At 40.1% G+C, this 17,368-nt stretch overlaps 1 protein-coding gene across 3 annotated transcripts in view; it reads right to left on the bottom strand.

Moving 5' to 3' along the window:
- Nucleotides 1-17,368, bottom strand: part of RXFP2 (relaxin family peptide receptor 2) — a 430,781-nt gene that overhangs the window by 399,956 nt on the left and 13,457 nt on the right. The window lies entirely within an intron of this gene.

Here is a 17,368-nt window from a genome sequence, read left to right as displayed (position 1 = left end):
GGACAAACCACACCCTGGCATCACAAACACAAGGGGTTAATGTCATCTGCCCCTAGGGTAATTACATCTGCCCTCATCACACTCTCATCACATTTTATATACATAAAAGATGCATAAAAGGAATCAACATAGTAAAGGTAGAGTGTATATTTAAAAGAAGAAAAACTACCACAAGGGGACATAGTCATATATTAGAAGGGAAAGGTTTCTGCAGTAATAGGAGGAAGTATTACTTTACTGAGAGAGTAGTGGATGCATGGAATAGTCTTCCTGCAGAAGTGGTCGCTACAAATACAGTGAAGGCATGCATGGGATAGGCATAAGGTTATCCTTCATATAAGATAGAGATAGGTATAAGGCTATACTTCATATAAGATAGAGATAGGCATAAGGCTATCCTTCATATGAGATAGAGATAGACATAAGGCTATCCTCCATATAAGATAGAGATAGGTATAAGGCTATCCTTCATATGAGATAGAGATAGGTATAAGGCTATCCTTCATATAAGATAGAAATAGGTATAAGGCTATCCTTCACATAAGATGGAGATAGTTATAAGGCTATCCATCATATAAGATAGGGATAGGTAAAAGGCTATCCTTCATATAAGATAGAGACGGGAATAAGGCTATCCTTCATATAAGATAGAGATAGGTATAAGGCTATATTTCATATCAGATAGAGATAGGCAGAAGGCTATCCTTCATATAATATAGAGATAAGCATAAGGCAATCCTTCATATAAGATAGAGATAGGCATAAGGCTATACTTCATATAAGATAGGGATAGGTATAAGGCTATCCTTCATATAATATAGAGATAGGCATAAGGCAATCCTTCATATAAGATAGAGATAGGTATAAGGCTGTCCTTTATATAAGATAGGGCCAGGGACTATTCATAGTATTCAGGATATTGGGCAGATTAGATGGGCCAAATGGTTCTTATCTGCAGACAAATGCTATATTTCTATGGTAATCTAGAGTCACGCAAGCCAACTGTGTAGGCTTATGAGGGATGTCTGACTATAGGGTGGATATAGGCGGGGGGTTGTTTGTATTTTCTTGTCTGTTTGTGTTATGCTTGTGCATACCACGCCTTCCAACAGAGGGCCAACATTTCTATTCTAAGTCTGCATCTGACGGATCTTGATGGGTGCTTGAGGAAGAAGGCCATGTAGGGTACTTGCTATATTGTCTGTTAGTCATTGACGCTTATATTCTTAATGTCTTGACAGTGGCAATGCTCTTGAATTAATTATTTTTTTCTCAATTGAAATTTAGTTAGGCATTCCTGTTATTTCTGTTATAAGAAGTTATTTAAATAAAAAATAGGCAGCTATGACCACAAGAATTTGGAATTAAGGATTTACTTTTGACTGATTTCCCATTGCACCAACTGCAGAGCTCCTCCTTTATAGTACAAATCTACATCAAAGAGGATCTGCCACAGGACAGTCTATTAGATGCTCTATAATAGGAAACTCCTGGTGACTCCAGGTAACTGATTGTGGACCCACTGTTTCAAAATTGGCAGAGTGGGGCCTTAAACTTACACTAAAGACACAGCAGAGCTGAATAAGGTATTTATTAGCAGAGCAAATACAGATAACAGTTAGCTAAGAAGGGTACAGTGCAGGCTGGTTGAAACAAGCTGCAAGCAAATAGGAATCGTGTGAGACAGTCCAAGATCACTCACAGGAGATGCAGGTCAGAGTCCAAAGATTGCGGCATAGGCAAAGTCCAGTATACAGGCAGGGATCAGGAACACAGGATCAGCAGACAGTCTTCAGGCAAGAGAGACCTTAGCAGTGCAGGATACAAACCAAAATGCAACCTTGCTGAGGCCAGAACAGCAGGTGTGGCAAACTTATCGAGGGAGTTCCTGGCTTAAATTGGAGAAGGATCCCTTAGGGAATGCATGCTGGCTTGTGCGCAGCCCCTAGTGGACAGGGCAGAAACTGCAGCAAGAGACACATCAGAGCAGGAAGACCAAGAAATACAGCAGACCCATGGCACATAGAATGTTGCCTGACATTGATAACAACCAGGACACATGGTGCTGTAGTGGTTGCCAACCAGCATTGTTACAATGGTTAGTTGCATTCGCACTTATTTTAGGCCTGGTTGCTGACTTTTAATGTTACTGTTGTTTTTATCTTTAAGGTTATTTTTAGCGAAGAACAATGTAATTCGATTTGTCACAAACTTCTCGGCTCAGTAGTTGCTGACTTTAGCCTGCATAAATTAGTTCAGCTTTCAGGTGCATCGGTGCACCGGAGACTCTTTCCTAGGACTGTATCCACCTTTTCCAGCCCACCGGAGCACCTGAAAGCTGAACTCATTTATGCAGGATAAAGTCAGCAAACGCCAAGCCCCGAGGTTCGTTACTAATTGAATCACTGTAACTTCGCTCATCTCTAGTTATTTTGCTAATTCTGAGTTTGTAAACAGAAGCTTTATTAGTTACAGTTCATTTTATATTTATTGCAATATGTTCAGCAATATGAAAAATGATTTAGTTAACTACAGCTATAGTAAAATATGTTTTACAAGACCTGACTGTCATCTTTATAGAACATAACGAGTTTAATTACAAAAAAAATGAAATAAAATAATTTAGCCATCATAAAAATAATGTTACAAGCTTATAAAACATAACTTGCTGATTGGAGAAATGTCAAGAAGATAATAAAGTTATTTGGCTCCTTTACTATGCTCATTTTCAACCAAGTTATGGCAAGACTTAAAAGTAGTAAAAACAATAGGAGTTTAAACCCAGATTATACGGGTTCTTCATGAGAAGGACATAAAGATGAAATTTCCTGCAGACATTTTTATGCGGAACTTACCAAACACATTATAGACATCTCAGCATCTGTTAGATTCTAGTGAACACGTCTCCTTCAAAGCACATTTTTCACAACAAACACATTTATTTTTAGTTCTAAAGTAAAGCATATAAACTAATGTATCTTTCTACAATGGAATAATCAGACATCTAATAATACTAAAACGAGAAGTGCATGTGTTTTATTCTTTTTTATTATTCAAAGGGGTACTCCAGGGGGAAATATATATATATATATATATATATATATATATATATATATATATATATATATAAATATAGCAACAGTCTTTGTCTATATATATATATATATATATATATATATATATATATATATATATATATGAAGCTCCAAAGCCGCCACACTACCTGGATATATTCCCTGTAAACCATCCTCTGCTGGATATGGCTCCTGATGTCTTCTTTGGCTACTTGATATTCTTTGCCATCCTTCCCTCCCCTTGCCTTCATCTTCCAGCAATCATTTCATCTCTGCTCTGCCAGCTAGCTCACTCTTTGAGAGCAGCCGAGAGAGGTTCAGTGTCTGATTGGCTTAGCCTGCACACACCTCCCAGTTCTCAGCAATTAAAGGGGTACTCTGATGGAAAACATTTTTTTAAATCAACACGTGCAAGAAAGTTAAACAGATTTGTAAATGACTTATATTAAAAAATTTGAATCCTTCCAGTACTTTTCCGCTGCTGTATGCTCCAGAGGAAGTTCTTTTCTTCCATGTCAGGAACTGTCCCGAACAGGAGCAAATTCCCACAGCAATTCTATCCTGCTCTGGACAGTTCCTGACACGGAAAGAGGTCTCTGCAGAGTACAGACAGAAAAGAACTTCAAAAAGAAAATGAATCCCTCTGCAGCATACAACAGCTGATAAGTATTGGAAGGATTAAGATTTTTTTATAGAAATAATTTATAACTCTGTTTTACTTTCTGGCACCAGTTGATTTAAAAATAGATTTCCACCGGAGTTCCCCTTTAAGGAAGCATGACTCATCAGTGCAGGGCAGAAGCCACATGGTCTGTGTCTCTCTGGAGAGTGGGGGCTGCTTTCAGATTTGGAGTGACACCCAAAAAGGGGAAACAGCTCTATATAGCTTATGAATGATAATATAGAAAATTAAATATGTTTATGAGAGGGAATGGATGGACTATGGGTTTAGTTCCCTGGAGTACCCCTTTAAACAATAACAGCAGCCTCATAAGGTATAAACTATGCATGATAATATAACCAAGACAATACGCAAGACTATGGGTTACATTTTTTGGAAGCTGGAAAACAGAAAAAGAACAACAAAAGAAGGGGGGGGGGGAAAGAAAAAAACATACAGTATATAGACACTGTCACCAAACCTGTTGCAACTCCAGAAAAGGGGGAATTTTTGGAATGCATGGAAAAAGCCAATGCTTCTTCTGATATCTCCATACCTCCGCATTTTAACACAATTTACCAGCAACCTCTGTGTTTATACTTTGTCAGTTCTTTTTTGGCAGCTTTCCTCACGGAACTAGTCATATACAGTTAAATTACAACAATCTTAAATTCAGGAACTTAAAAATAACATATGTTATTAATAGAGGTTGTCATGGTAACCAATTGCATAGCTTTTTGATCAAGCAGTCAGAAAAATGGATGTAATGAAGAAGGAAATAGGTTGTGGAATTGGAAATCCAGGCAGATATTCTGGGGCTAATCCATCCTTCCTTTTTAATTTGACTTGGTGATTATAGTTGTAGTCAACAATTTTGGCATCCAATATAGTTTGTCGTAAAAGACCCAACATGTTCAAAAATAAGTGGATATGCGCCAATTTATAATTCTGAGCATACGTTAATAGAATGTCCAAATATGTTCAAAAAAGAGTTGACCTGCAACACATGAAGTCAATTCTAAAAAGAAATAAAGAATAATCATAGTGGACAGGATTAAGGCACCTTCTCAAATACTTTGCTGCACAACCTTTGACAATAATGTCAGATTCCAAATGCCTTTTGGAGCCATCTTTAAGCTTCTTGCACTTGTTTGTTGGTAATTTCTTCTAGGATAGTTCTCATAAGTCCAGATGGATTTCAGTTTTCTCTTTAATTTGGACCAGCACTCATGGCTAGCCAGTATTAAACAGTCCATATTTGCTTCTAAACCATTTGTGTGTACTTTTGAATGTGTACTTTTGGTCTTAATCCTAATATTACTTCCCATTTTATTTAACTTTTGAAGCCTTCCTTGAAGCATTAAAGGGGTACTCCGGTGGAAAAAAACATTTTTTTCAATCAACTGGTGCCAGAAAGTTAAACAAATTAGTAAATTACTTCTATTAAAAAATCTTTATCCTTCAAGTACTTATTGCAGTTTTCTTTTCAATTTCTCCACAGCAGAAACAGTTTACATTAGGGACTCCTGTCTCAGATAACAAGCAGTGATACTCTCAGCATAACTGCTTACTTTTCTTCAAGAAAGAAGTGTAAGCAGCCAAATGTCTGGCCCAGCAAGTAATAACTGAGCAGTGAGGCATATAGAGTGTGCATCTGTACATACTTTCCATTTAACTGCAGGGCAGGGCACCACAAAAAATAAAACTGTCAACTGTATAGTAAACATGGAGATAAGTGTCTGACCGGTGGGGGTATCAGACCGGACCCACCTGCAACCTCCAGAATGGGGCCTGTCTCCTACTACTATGTGCTTTGGCACCCACCTTCCAAGACAAACTGGTGGTTAAGGCAGTGATGGGGCACTCAGGTAATCACCAGCCAAAGCAGTGTCCCTCCTCAGCTGGGGATAGACTGAGTTGGCCCTCACCGATGAGACTAGTTTGTCTCGGAAAGTGGGGGGGTCAGAGTGTCAGAAACTTATACACTTTGGAAAGGGAAGACATTTTATAGAACTTGAGTACCCTTTTAAGTAATGTGTATTGAATTACTTTAATAAAAAGCCTCTTTGGAACTTGACATCCTGATTTGAATATGACCTTAGCTAAGATTTTGCCATATATTTTCACATCTGTATTAAAGAGACTTTTTTGGGGAGGGGGGATCCTTTAGTGGTTTGGGTCGGAGCTGTAGTTGCTGTTTTGTTTAATATTAATTTAAAGTATAGGGCATAAACAGTAAGGTATTGTGTTTCCTAACCATTCAATATCCCACCTGGGCCTGGAGATTTCTATAATATTAATAGCTTTATCACTTTTATGACGGCTTCCTCTGAAATCGGGAGTATATTGGAAAGCAAAAGATCTGCTGAAATGCCAGAAAGATTTAAGGTATTGTAAAAAGGCCAGAATTTCACTCATGGTTTAAGTCTTAAGGTGAAAGTCTTTCCTAAAACTGGCAGCGATTTCTAAACGATTGATGACCTTTTGATTTTCACAGTCTATGAAGAGACTATATGCATATTTTACTGTCTACTAATAACTGTCCTGCTCGAATCTGTCTAAGTTTGTTGTTGTTGGCTTATAAATTACATTGATACCAAAGAAACAGCATGTTGTGTGAGCTCACTAACAGCAGCTGTCATTTAATCCTGGTTTTCTTCAATGTGTGAGCTTCTTGTGTTCCAAGTTAGATAGTTTGAATAGTGGAGCCTGAATAGCTTGAATAGATTATTATTTTTATTTATTTTTTTACTCCGACATAAGGTCAACAAAAAAAATAAAATAAAAAATGCTGAAGTATTTAGCATTGCTTAACTAGCTGCTGAAGTTCTAAAATGATCAAAATTCGTTAGTTTTGTGGATATATAATCATTTCCCCTTCTCATGTACTCTCACTATTTCTGGATGAGTACTGGATGAGAAGTTGTTCAGTACTACAATTTCCAAAATGCATTGTTTTCCCTCAGCTTATTATCACCAACCTTCCACCCTGGCTTCTCCTCTCCCACAGCACCCCTGCCTGTTCCCTGCCCCAAGTTACTGGAGAACATTTCAGTGCACAGCAGACTATTGTTTTGTACCTGCTGCATCATTCCCTGTCTGCTCCTCTGCCTGTGGCATCATTTAGGATAAGGCAGCATGCTGTAAACACACCTCATTCTTCACCCAATGTCACAATAAAGATATAAATGTTTAGGATAGGGAGATGGTGCTGTAGGCTGTAGGGGCTGGTCGGCAGTAGTGACAATCACTTAAGGGATGAGGCTTGAACTAAGAGAAAAGCCATGTCATATCTCCTGACACAACAAGGGAGAATGTGTTGTCTTAGGAGAGAGTGAGGAGCTGGGGAGCTGGGGAGCTGGAGACAATACCACAATGAAAAAACTATGCAACTTCCTGTCAGGGATATATCAAGTAAAAACAATATGAAGCCTGTGTAATTAGTACTAACAGTTCATTAGTTAGTTATATGTCTTGGGATAATATACAGTTTTTTGTTTTTGTTTGTTTTTTTATACCAGAATACCCATTTAAGTGAATTTTGAGTGAAAATATCACATAAACACTTTTTGGGTGTTTTGGGTAATAAATAGTGGAAGAACTTAAGAAGATAAATTAATATCAACATATTTTTTTACTCAGATTCTAGTTTATCTCGGTGTTCAAGGTTACAAAAAATACAATTAAATTCCCTAGTGACTTAAAAATAAAACTAATATGAACAAAGAGTAAATTGTTCTACCAAGTATCAAAGAGGCAGAGCTGAGCTGCTCAAGTGCCACAGCCTGGTTTGCCTTCTCACTTATTCACACTTCTCGGTCCCTCCTTGACTGATGTACAGAGCTCTATATGTCTGTAAAGAAGGGGCTAAGAGGTGAGAGAGGTGATCATTTCCAACAACGCAGAGCTGTTTGGTAATGTAACTGTGCGGGAAAACCTTGGGAATAGCGACCACAATATAGTTACTTTTGACTTAAAATGTAGAAAACAAAGACAGGCGGGGAAGGCAAAAACATATAACTTTAAAAAGGCAAACTTCCCTGGGCTGAGGGCTGCACTACAGGACATAGATTGGGGGGAGGTGTTGTCAAATACTGATACAGAAGGTAAATGGGACATCTTTAAATCAACTCTAAATAACTATACAGCTAAATATATACCAAAGGGGAACAAATATAAACGATTAAAACTAAATCCTACATGGCTGACAAATGATGTTAAAAGAGCAATAAACAACAAAAAAATAGCCTTCAAAAAATACAAATCTGATGGGTCAGCGATAACATTTAAACAGTAAAAAGAGCTTAATACAATCTGTAAAAATGTAATAAAAACAGCAAAAATTCAAAACGAGAGACAGGTGGCCAAAGAAAGCAAAACTAATCCTAAATATTTTTTTAGATATATAAATGCAAAAAAACCAAGGACAGAGCATGTAGGACCCCTTAATAATGATAATGGGGAGGTTGTCACGGGCGATCAAGAGAAAGCGGAGCTACTGAATGGGTTCTTTAGTTCTGTATACACTATGGAAAAAGGAGCTGACATTGGTCAGGTCAATGCTGGTAACACATCATGTAATGTACTGAACTGGCTTAATGTAGAGATGGTACAAGGTAAGTTAAGTGATATAAATGTAAGCAAATCTCCAGGGCCAGATGGATTGCACCCAAGAGTTCTTAGAGAGGTAAGTTCAGTAATATCTGTACCCCTGTTCATGATATTTAGAGATTCTCTGGTGTCTGTTATTGTGCCAAGGGACTGGCGAGGGGCGAATGTGGTGCCAATCTTCAAAAAGGGCTCTAGGTCTTCCCCAGGAAACTATAGACCGGTAAGTTTAACGTGCATTGTGGGTAAATTGTTTGAAGGACTTATAAGGGATTACATACAGGAATACATAGGGGATAATAGTATTATAAGTGATAGCCAGCATGGGTTTACTAAGGATAGAAGTTGTCAAACCAATCTAATTTGCTTTTATGAAGAGGTGAGTAGAAGCCTTGACAGAGGAATGGCTGTGGATATAGTGTTTCTGGATTTTGCTAAAACATTTGATACTGTCCCTCATAGACGTCTGACAGGTAAGTTAAGGTCTTTGGGTTTGGAAATTTTAGTTTGTAACTGGATTGAACACTGGCTCATGGATCGTACCCAGAGAGTGGTGGTCAATGATTCATACTCTGATTGGTCCCCGGTTATTAGTGGTGTACCCCAAGGTTCAGTACTGGGCCCACTGCTGTTTAATTTAATTATCAATGATATAGAGGATGGTATTAACAGCTCTGTTTCTATCTTTGCAGATGACACCAAGCTTTGTAGCACAGTACAGTCTATAGAGGATGTGCATAAGTTACAAGATGACTTGGATAGACTAAGTGTCTGGGCATCCACTTGGCAAATGAGGTTCAATGTGGATAAATGTAAAGTTATGCATCTGGGTACTAATAACCTGCATGCATCGTATGTCTTAGGGGGGATTAAACTGGCAGAGTCACTGGTAGAGAAGGATCTGGGTGTACTTGTAGATCACAGACTACAGAATAGCATGCAATATCAGGCTGCTGCTTCCAAAGCCGGCAGGATATTGTCATGTATCAAAAGAGGCATGGACTCAAGGGACAGGGACATAATACTCCCCCTTTATAAAGCATTGGTACGGCCTCACCTGGAATATGCTGTTCAGTTTTGGGCACCTGTCCATAAAAGGGACACTGCGGAGTTGGAAAGGGTGCAGAGACGCGCGACTAAACTAATATGGGGCATGGAACATCTTAGCTATGAGTAGCGATTAAAGGAGTTACAATAGTTTAGTCTTGAGAAGAGACGTTTAAGGGGGATATGATGAACGTATATAAGTATATTAATGGCCCATACAAAAAATATGGAGAAAAACTGTTCCAGGTTAAACCCCCCCAAAGGACGAGGGGGCACTCCCTCCGTCTGGAGAAGAAAAAGTTTAGTCTCAAGGGGCGACACGCCTTCTTTACCGTGAGGACTGTGAATTTATGGAACGGTCTACCTCAGGAACTGGTCACAGCAGGAACAATTAACAGCTTTAAAACAGGATTATAGACATTCCTGGAACAAAATAACATTAATGCTTATGAAGAAATATAAAATCCCATCCCTTCCCCAATATCGCGCCACACCCCTACCCCTTAATTCCCTGGTTGAACTTGATGGACATATGTCTTTTTTCGACCGTACTAACTATGTAACTATGTAACTATGTAACTAAGTGGGGACAGCACACAGCACTGTGACACTTGCCTCCTTGACACTTGGCTGAGAAATAAAAAGGTGATTTTATACGTTTGTTGACCAACATCAATGCTCACAGTGGAATTTAAAGGAGAAGTATCACACAAACAAACTTATCCCCTATCCAAAGGATCTCTAAAGGAGAAAAAAAAATTAAAAATGTGTAACCCGATTTATCTCGAGTAAGGAAATACCTCATATGTGGATGTAAAGTGCAGTAGAGGGCTCAAAAGGGAAGGAGCGATAATGGGATTTTGGAGAGGGAGTTTTCTGAAATTGTTTTTGGGGGGCATGTCACATTTAGGAAACCCCTATGGTGCCAGAGCAGCAAAACACAAACAAAAAAAAAAACATGGCATACTATTTTGGAGACTACACCCCTCAATAAATGTAACAAGGGGTATAGTGAGCCTTAACACCCCACAGGTGTTTGACGACTTTTCGTTAAAATCGGATGTGTAAATTAAATGTTATTTTTTCACTAAAATGCAGGTTTTTTTGTGCGAGTGCACTACATTGTTCAGAAGAGAAAGAGACACATTTGGCTTTTGGAAAGCAAATTTTGATGAAATTATTTTTGGGGGGCATGTCGCATTTAGGAAGCCCCTATGGTGTCAGAACAGCAAAAAAATCCCCACATGGCACACTATTTGGGAAACAACACCTCTCAAGGCACTTAACAAGGGGGTACAGTGAGACTTTACACCACACAGGTGTTTGATAAATTTCCGTTAAAGTTGGACATGAAAGTGAAAAATTTGATTTTTTCACTAAAATGCTAGTGTTACCCCAAATTTTTCATTTTCAAAAGGGGTAATAAGAGAAAAAGCCTCCCAAAAAGTGTTCTGCGGGCAAACTACAATTCTCAGAAGAGGAGGAGCCACATTGGGCTTTTGGAGAGAGAAGTTGTTTGGAATGGAAGTTGGGGGCCATGTGCATTTGCAAGAACAGTGAACTCCCCCACATGTGACCCCATTTTGGAAACTACACCCCACACGGAATGTAATAAGGGGTGCAGTGAGCATTAACACCCCACTGGCTGTTGACAGATCTTTGGAACAGTGGGCTGTAAATGCTCACTGTACCCCTTATAACATTCCGTGAGGGGTGTAGTTTCCAAAATCGGGTCACATGTGGGGGGGGGGGCGTCCACTGTTCTGGCACCATGGGGGCTTTGTAAATGCACATGGCCTTCAATTCCAGACACATCCTCTCTTCAAAAGCCCAATGGTGCTCCTTCTCTCCTGAGCATTGTAGTGCGCCAGCAGAGCACTTTATGTCTACATATGGGGTTACATATTTTGGGGGGCTTTTTTTTTCCTATTATCCCTTGTGAAAATGAAAAATTTGGGATAAAACCAGCATTTTAGTGAAAAAATAAAAATGTCATGTTCATGTCCAACTTTAATGAAAATTCTTCAAACACCTGTGGGGTGTTGCGTGAGGGGTGTAGTTTCCAAAATGGGGTCACATGTGGGTGTGTTTTGTTTTTTGCATTTATGTCAGAACCGCTGTGACGATCAGTCACCCTTGTTCAAATCACCTTAAATGTACATGGTGCTCTCACTTCTGAGCATTGTTGTCTGCCCGCAGAGCATTTTACATCCATATATGGGGTATTTCCATACTCCATTTCCATTTTCTTTTTACCTCTTGTGAAAATGAAAAGTATGGGGCAACACCAGCATGTTAGTGTAAAAAACATTTTTTTTTACAATAACATGCTGGAGTAGACCACAACTTTACCTTTTCATATGGGGTAAAAGGAAAAAAAGACCCCCAAAATTTGCTAGGCAATTTCTCCCGAGTACAATAATACCCCATTTGTGGCCCTATACTTTTGCCTTGACATACGACAGGGCTCTGAAGTGAGAGAGCGCCATGCGCATTTGAGGCCTAAATAAGGGATTTGCATAGGGACGGACCCAGATGCAAGAATTAGACTTGCCTCCAATACCAAAATTACCCTACGGCAGGGTGCCTCCAGCAGTTGCAAAACTCCCAGCATGCCTGGACAGTCAATGGCTGTCCGGCAATACTGGGAGTTGTTTTGCAACAGCTGGAGGCTCCATTTTGGAAACAGTGTCGTACAAGACATTTTTTTTTTTTATTTGAGGGGGGGGGGGGGGGACTGTGTAGGCGTATATGTATATGTAGTGTTCTACTTTTTATTTTTTGTTAGTGTAGTGTTTTTAGGGTACATTCACATGGGCAGGGGTTTACAGCGAGTTGCCCGCTGGGAGTTTGAGCTGCAGCGGAAAATTTGCTGCATCTTAAACTTGCAACAAAAAACTTGCTGTAAACCCCCGCCCTTGTGAATGTACCCTGTGTACCCCAAACCTCCAGCTGTTGCAAAACTAGAACTACCAGCATGCCCTTTGACTGTCTGTGCATGCTGTGGGTTGTAGTTATGCAACAGCAGGAGAACAGTTTGGAGACCACTGTGTAGTAGTGTCCAAACTGTAGGCCTATAGATGTTGCAAAACTTCAACTCCAAGCATGCCCAGACTGTCCAGGCATGCTGGGAGTTGAAGTTCTGCAACATCTGAAGGGCAAGATGTTACAGAACTACAACTCCCAGCATGCCCAGTTGTAGTTTTGCAACATCTGGAAGGGTTACAGTTTGGACACCACTGCACAGTGGTGCCTCTGGCTGTCTGGGCATGATGGGAGTTGTAGTTTGGCAACTCCTAGAAAACAGGAGTGAAGATCACTTACCACTGATCTTCACTGCTACCTCCACCGCTGCCTCCGCCCGCCACCTCATTACTGCCGCCAGTCCCGCCACTGCCTGCCGCCTGTCCAGCCGCGATCGCCGATCCCGCCGTGATAAATTGCCGGTCCCTCGCCACAGGCACGCTCTTGGTCCTTATGTACCAGGGAGCCAGGGCGTACCTGTACGCCCTTAGTCCCCAACAGGTTAAAGGGGTACTCTACTGGAAAAAACATTTTCTTTTTTTAAATCAACTGGTGCCAGAAAGTTAAACAGATTTGTAAATTACTTCTATTAAAAAATCTTAATCCATTCAGTACTTATTAGCTGCTATTTGCTCCACAGGAAGTTACTTTCTTTTTGAATTTCCTTTCTGTCTGACCACAGTGCTCTCTGCTGACACCTCTGTCCATTTTAGGAACTGTCCAGAGTAGGAGACAATCCCCATAGCAAACCTATCCTGCTCTGGACAGTACTTAAAATGGACAGATGTTTCAGCAGAGAGCACTGTGGCCAGACAGAAAGGAAATTCAAAAAGAAAAGAATTTCCTGTGGAGAATATAGCAGCTGATAAGTACTGGAAAGTTTAAGACTTTTGCATAGAAGAAAATTATAGCCTGTTAAGGGTAAAATAATAAAATTCACTATGCACAAGATGTCCTGTCCCTACTCTCCTGATGACATACTGAACCCACTGCAGCTAATCAGAGAGAGCATGTCATCAGCAGAGCAAGAGGAACATGTCATCAGCAGAGCAGGGAGAGAATGTCATCAGCAGAGCAGGGACAGCATGTCATTTGCAGTGTAGAGAGATAATATCATCAGCAAAGCAGGGAGAGCATGTCATTAGCAGACCAGGGAGAACATGTCATCAGCAGAGCAGAGAGAGCGTGGCATCAACAGTGTATGAAGAGAATGCAGGGAGAGCATGTCATCAGCAGAGCAGGGAGAGAATATCATCAGAAGAGCGGGGAGAGCATGTCATCAGCAGTGCAGAGAGAACATGTCATTTGCAGAGCAGGGAGAGTATGTCATCAGCAGTGCAGGGAGAGCATGCAATTAGCAGAGCAGGGAGAGCATGTTACCAGCAGAGCAGGGAGAACCTGTCATCAGAAGCATAGGGAGAGAATATCATCAGCAGGGCAGGGAGAGAATATCATCAGCAGAGCATTTCATTAGCAGAGCATGGAGAGCATGTCATTAGCAGTGCAGGGAGAGCATGTAATCAGCAGAGCAGGGAGAGCGTGTGATCAGCACAGCAGGGAAACTGTATCAACAGCAGGTGTAGGTCTGGTGACTGTGGAGGCCAGGTCATCTGGCGCAGCACCCCATCACTCTCCTTCTTGGTCAAATAGCCCTTACACAGCCTGGAGGTGTGTTTGGGGTCATTGTCCTGTTGTTGAAAAATAAACGATGGTCCAACTAAACGCAAACGGGATGGAATAGCATGCCGCTGCAAGATGCTGTGGTAGCCATGCTGGTTCAGTATGCCTTCAATTTTGAATAAATCCCCAACAGTGTCACTAGCAAAGCACCCCCACACCATCACACCTCCTCCTCCATGCTTCACGGTGGGAACCAGGCATGTAGAGTCCATCCGTTCACCTTTTCTGCGTCGCACAAAGATACGGTGGTTGGAACCAAAGATCTCAAATTTGGACTCATCAGACCAAAGCACAGATTTCCACTGGTCTAATGTCCATTCCTTGTGTTATTTGGCCTAAACAAGTCTCTTCTGCTTGTTGCCTGTCCTTAGCAGTGGTTTCCTAGCAGATATTCTACCACGAAGGCCTGAGTCACAGAGTCTCCCCTTAACAGTTGTTCTAGAGATGTGTCTGCTGCTAGAACTCTGTGTGTCATTGACCTGGTCTCTAGTGTTGAGCGGCATAGGCCATATTCGAATTCGCGAATATTCGCGAATATATGGACGAATATTCGCCATATTCGCGAATATTCGCATATTCGTAATATTCTGGTTTTATTTTCGCATATGCGAATATTCGCGCGTGCGAAAATTTACAGATGCGAAAATTTGCATATACAGAAATTAACATGAGAGAAAATTCGCATATGCGAAGATTAGCATGCACGAATTTTCGCATATGCGAATTTTCGCGCGCCAGTCTCACACAGTAGTATTACAGCCTTCTTTACACCACACAAGCTGGAAGCAGAGAGGGGTGATCACTGTGATGTGTACTGTGAAGGAAAAAAAAAAACAAACGAATATTCGTAATTACGAATATATAGCGCTATATTCGCGAAATTTGCAAATTCGCGAATATGCGATATTCGCGAATATTCGAATTGCGAATATTCGCGAGCAACACTACTGGTCTCTAATCTGAGCTGCTCTTAACCTGCGATTTCTGAGGCTGGTGACTCGGATGAACTTATCCTCCGCAGCAGAGGTGACTCTTGGTCTTCCTTTCCTGGGGCGCTCCGCATGTGAGCCGCCAGTTTCCTTTTAGCTTTTGATGGTTTTTGTGACTGCACTTGGGGACACTTTCCACCTAGAATATGACATATTTTCAGTTGTTTCAAACTTTTTTGTTATGTCTATAATTCCACATGTGTTAATTCATAGTTTTGATGCCTTCAGTGTGAATCTACAATTTTCATAGTCATGAAAATAAAGAAATCTCTTTGAATGAGAAGGTGTGGCCAAACTTTTGGTCTGTACTGTATATGTATTTTATGTTATAATCTTCCACCCTTAGCAGGTTGTAACTTTTTTTTTTTTTTTTTTTTTTGCTATTTAAGTTGGAAAAACCTTTTAAATGATTTTAATTCCCATAGATAACATCAATCCTGGTGAAGGTGCTCACTTTGAATTATGCACTAAATTGAAGTATCCTAAAACACCCTTTTGTTGGCTTTGCACCGTGTATAGACACTGTCTGCCGATATGGAAATTCAATTGTAGACAGATGATGTGTTTATCATGTGAGTTACAAAAACAAAAAGAAGATAACGCGGTATATTTTATTTAAACTTAAAGTACAAAGCAGAGCAATCTGAAATACATTATCCTGAAAGAAAAGTCTCAAATTGCAGAACGGTTTTCAGAAATGAAAACATGACTAATCTTGCGCTTCCCAAGCCTGTAATAGACGTCTCTTATGTGACATTTTCATAACATTAAAAAAATCATTATTCAGAGAGAATCTTTAATCAATGTTTTAGAAGTTTCCTGTAAATTTCTATTTGCGTATTATATTATCAACAGAGACCAGAACAACAAATTTAAGGTCCGTGATACGTGTCTGAAGGGTTTAGGACGTCAATGTGTAACATTTCCAGAGTGAACAGCTTAGAGGGAACAGTTGTGGCGACCACCATTTATTTCCTCTGCCGAAATTATTTGTATCCCATTAATATTAAAGGGGCTGTCCAGGAAAAAACTTTTTTTTTTTTTTTCAACTGGCTCCAGAAAGTTAAACAGATTTGTAAATGACTTCTATTAAAAAATCTTAATCCTTTCAGTACTTATGAGCTTCTGAAGTTAAGGTTGTTCTTTTCTGTCTAAGTCCTCTCTGATGACACCTGTCTGGAAACGCCCAGTTTAGAAGCAAATCCCCATAGCAAACCTCTTCTAAACTTGGCATTTCCCGAGACACGTGTCATCAGAGAGCACTTAGACAGAAAAGAACAACCTTAACGTCAGAAGCTCATAAGTACTGAAAGGATTAAGATTTTTTTAATAGAGGTAATTTACAAATCTGTTTAACTTTCTGGAGCCAGTTGATATATATAAAAAAGTTTTTTCCTGGAATACCCCTTTAATCTCTTGCTTTTGGTGCCAATGTCCTCCCTCCAGGGTCTAGAGCACTGTTTTCCAACCAGGGGGCCACCAGCTGTTGGAAAACTACAACTCCAAGCATGCCCGGACAGCCGGAGGCTGTCCGGGCATGCTTGGAGTTGTAGTTTCCAAACAGCTGGAGGCACCCTGGTTGGGAAACGTAGGTCTAGGGCATAAATAATTTTCCTCTCTCAGTGTTCATCCAAGGTAAATGTTGTGTAACTGTCATGCATAGGGTCCCATATACCACATGTTAGCTAGGAAACTCAAACTTAAATAACCTAAACAAGAGCCAAAATGAAACTTTATGACCATTATGTACCTTATTAGAGGTCTGTATGGAAAGTATCCAGCCATGAAATTTGAAAAATGTATTAAGAAACAAGAGTTATTGGGGGAGATTTATCAAAACCTGTCCAGTAGGAAAGCTGCCCAGCTGCCCATAGCAACCAATCAGCTCACTTCTTTCCTTTGCACAGGTTTCGATAAATCTCCCCCATTGTGCATAGAACAATGATGTTTTAGTTCCCTTTAAAGGGGTACTCCCATGGAAACCTTTTTTTTTTTTAAATAAACTGGTGCCAGAAAGTTAAACCGATTTGCAATCCCTTCTATTAAAAAATCTTAATCCTTTCAGTACTTTTAAGGGGCTGTATACTACAGAGAAATCCAAAAAAGAAATGCATTTCCTCTAATGTCATGACCACAGTGCTATCTGATGACCTCTGCTGTCCATTTTAGGAAATGTCCAGAGCAGGAGAAAATCTCCATAGCAAACATATGCGGCTCTGGACAGTTCCGAAAATGGACAGCAGAGGTCAGCAGAGAGGACTGTGGTCATGACATCAAAGGAAATG

Source organism: Hyla sarda, chromosome 2 (genome assembly GCF_029499605.1).
Source record: "Hyla sarda isolate aHylSar1 chromosome 2, aHylSar1.hap1, whole genome shotgun sequence".
Taxonomy (NCBI): Eukaryota; Metazoa; Chordata; class Amphibia; order Anura; family Hylidae; genus Hyla; species Hyla sarda.
Note: the sequence above shows the minus strand (reverse complement) of the source record. Positions and strands in the feature narration are given on the sequence as shown.